Source organism: Monopterus albus, unplaced genomic scaffold (genome assembly GCF_001952655.1).
Source record: "Monopterus albus unplaced genomic scaffold, M_albus_1.0 scaffold1298.1, whole genome shotgun sequence".
Taxonomy (NCBI): Eukaryota; Metazoa; Chordata; class Actinopteri; order Synbranchiformes; family Synbranchidae; genus Monopterus; species Monopterus albus.
This window is the reverse complement of record NW_018129176.1, coordinates 179-4,108: the sequence shown is the minus strand read 5'-3', so window position 1 is coordinate 4,108 and position 3,930 is coordinate 179. Positions and strand designations below refer to the sequence as shown.

The window sequence follows — 3,930 nt, the reverse complement described above, 5'->3', positions numbered from 1 at the left end:
TCGGGGCCGGAACATTAACTAACTAACACAGTGTCGCATTATGTACGTGTGATTGGAATGCTACGCTGACAGACACTGTGCGTTTTGGCTTGACTCTTCTCACACTACATATGCGCTACACTACACACATACATTACCTTCCTCGTGCTAACTTCGTACCGCGCAAAACCACAAATCTATTTAGTGAAAGACAATTAGAAAATTATTACTAATATCTTCTTTTCATCCTTTTTAAATTGTGTTCACTGTTATCTTTTAATGAAAAAACTGACAGCAAAACTATACTTTCTACTGTAAGACATATTTCAGTAACATACATATAAAATGCACTGTAATGTTTCTACAGGTCAACAGCTAGGGTTGTTGTTGCATTTGCATCTTTTGGAGACATGAGCATCCTGTTGGAGGAGCTGTTTCATGAGCCTTCCCCACCTCTCTCTCTCCCACTAAAGTGGCAGCTTCTCCAGTTCTGACTGAGTTCTGGGAGGATGCATTCAACTGCAGGCTGAAACAAAGTGAGAACGTTGAGCTGATTCTGAATTAATGTAAATTTTATAATATATGATTCAATTACACCTATATAAATATGACTTTTTGCAAACAATGTTTGTAATAACACAAACAAAGAATATAAGAAACAATATTATCATATGATTTAGGTGCTGCCACGGACAGGAGGGTGTGTGATGGAATTTTCTTTGTATTTTTTTCTTCCATCATCCTCACATCACAGGTTCTTACTCAGTTGAAGAAAGTAAATTTTTCCCAGAATGGTTATCATGTGTCATTTGATGCCAATGGGGATCCTATGGCCACATATGAGCTGGTTAACTGGCATAAAAGTGAGAATAGTGGCATTGTGTTGGTGACCGTAGGGTATTATGATGCATCACTGCCACTGGGCCAGGAGTTACATATCAACAGGAACCTCACCTGGGCACAGGGCAGCACACAAGTGAGGGGCAATAATATAGTGTTAAATCTTGGTGAAATCAATCATATCAGTTCTGTAACTACAGTACAATTCTGTGTGATTTTGTCTATGTACTGTATGTGGCAGGTGCCTGTGTCAGTGTGCACTGACAGCTGTCTTCAAGGAACTCATAAAGTGCTGCAGAAAGGAAAACCCATCTGCTGTTATGATTGTGTCCCATGTCCTGAAGGAGAGATCAGCAATGCTACAGGTAAAATAAAATGGTTTTTCATGCATGTCAACCATATCAAATGTGTTACTTCTCAAAACAATGGTTTGATTTAATCTTTCAGATTCCTCAGATTGTTTCCCTTGTCCTAAGGAGTTCTGGCCTAATGCAAACAGAGACACATGTTTCCCCAAGCCTGTTGAGTTTCTTTCCTTTGATGAGGTCCTAGGAATCATCCTGGCTGCATTCTCAGTTGGTGGTGCCTGTCTAGCCATTATAACAGCCACTGTATTCTTTCAACACAGAACATCTCCAATTGTCAGGGCCAACAACTCTGAGCTGAGCTTCCTGCTGCTCTTCTCCCTGACTCTCTGTTTCTTATGTTCATTAACTTTCATTGGAGCACCCTCTGAGTGGTCCTGCATGCTGCGCCACACAACGTTTGGGATCACCTTTGTCCTCTGCATCTCTTGTGTTCTAGGGAAAACTATAGTGGTGTTAATGGCCTTCAAAGCGACACTTCCAGGCAGTAATGTGATGAAATGGTTTGGTCCTCCACAGCAAAGAATGACTGTAGTGTTATTCACGCTTATCCAAGTGTTAATATGTGCTATCTGGTTGGTTGTTAGCCCCCCTTTTCCAATGGAAAATCTAACCATATACAAAGTATGAATCATTCTGGAGTGTGCATTGGGCTCAGCTGTTGGGTTCTGGGTTGTGCTTGGGTACATTGGCCTACTGGCTGTCTTTTGCTTTGTGTTAGCCGTCCTAGCCCGGAAACTACCTGATAACTTTAATGAAGCCAAGTTTATCACGTTTAGCATGTTGATATTCTGTGCAGTCTGGATCACTTTTATCCCAGCATATGTCAGCTCTCCTGGGAAGTTTACTGTGGCTGTGGAGATATTTGCTATTCTGGCCTCCAGTTTTGGTTTAATACTGTGTATATTTGCTCCAAAGTGTTTTATCATATTGTTTAAACCAGAGAAGAATACCAAGAAACACCTAATGTATAAAAATGTATCCTAGTAACAGTTGTAAGGTTTGGAAATAGTTAAGATGGCAACATATATCATAGAGTTTATATTGTGCATTTTAACATTAATATTAAATAGCTTTTTGTCATTGTTGTTGTTATGGTTTTAGTTACTGTTTTTATGCTCTTATGTAATTTTATGAATGTTGGTTAATCTGTCATTTTATCATTTTGCAAGAAAACGTGCTGAAAATATAAATTAAAATTTCATAACAAAAATGTGAGTATTGTCTCAATACTTTGACAAAACTGTTTCTTGAATAAAACTTGTATAATACTTTGTGAAGAAGAAAGAAAAACGTAAAAGGAAGTTTAATCCAAACTGAGGCAACTCTGTCACCGTATATTACGTGCAGTGTAATTTAAAGAATATCGTGTTACATTCCCATCAACTCTATTATCAAGCAAATTTGTTCCCAAAGCATTAGAGGTGTGCTCACATTTACCTGCTAACACAATAATGCCACGATGGAGAAATGAAAGTGATCACATAATTAAGATAATTTGGTAACTGAAAAATGAAATATTGCAGCAGTGATGATATTTGTATGTTGCCACTGCCTATCTCCAGGATGAACACATACACAGTTTCAGCCCTTTCACATCTCATATTGTGATGCAGTACATGTCATTCTTCAATGTAGTTTGCATCTTCGCAGTTGTCCATGGACACAGCCTATATATCATTACACCATCAAAAAATGATGAAATGATTCTTGAACAGTTTTTCCCCTGTTAATATCAAATCAATCAAGCGAATAAGTATTATAATGATCAGCATGAAAAACACAAACATCAGCAGTGTAATTGTGCTGCCTTGCAGTGATGTCCACCTTTAACAGAGCCTGCTCATGCAGGCACGTGATTGGCTGAAATGTACTAAGAAAACATTCTTATATTCAGTATTTTTTATTTGCAATTTCATTGCAGCATGATTTGAAAATAAGTCTTTCACTTGTTTTTCTGATGACAGGTTAAAATAATGCCCAGGACCAAGAGCTGTCACTCTTCAGCAGCTGCCCCCTTGTGAAGCAGCTGAAGTGAAGCCTGACCACAGGTCTTTTCTTTACTTTTAGGTAGGCATTCATATAGCAACCTATGGGTTATGTTTTATGTATGCACGGGGTGCTGTACCTGTGAGTGTAGGCTAAGCACCACCTACAGGCATTATGGTATGACACATGCCATGTTACGGGACAAATGACTAACAGTAACAATAATCTCAGCCTCAACATGGACAAGACAAAGAAGATGATAGTAGGAGAACTCATCAGCCACTGTTCATCCGGGGGCTCGAAGTGGAGAAGGTGAGCAGCTTTAAATACCTGGGCGTCCACATCAGTGAGGACCTCACTTGGACAAATAACACCACACAGCTGGTCAAGAAGGCCCAGTGGCAGCTGTACTTCCTCAGGAGGCTGAGGGGGTTTGGCATGTCACCTAGGATCCTCAGTAACTTCTACAGCTGCATCGTCGAGAGCATCCTGACCAGCTGCATCACCATCTGGTATGGCAGCACTACTGCCATACTTTCCAGAAAAGGTAGGAATCTTTTCACCTCTAAATTGAGTAGCAGAAAACTGCATGATTGCAGTTCTGAAATGTATTTGTTGGGTTTCTTCAATCATATTACTGTTTAGTTGCTATAAACATATGTATTCTTTTATGCTTGTTCTCACTCCACAAGTGGGCAGCAGGTCCTTATACTGTAAATGGTTGTATATTCAAATGAACACAGCTGTGGCTGTGCTC

General features: G+C 39.5%; 1 pseudogene; it reads left to right on the top strand.

Annotated features, from left to right (window-relative positions):
- The first annotated feature begins 733 nt into the window (after positions 1 to 733).
- Positions 734 to 2,152, top strand: LOC109953776 (extracellular calcium-sensing receptor-like; annotated as a pseudogene).
- The last annotated feature ends 1,778 nt before the right edge of the window (positions 2,153 to 3,930 follow it).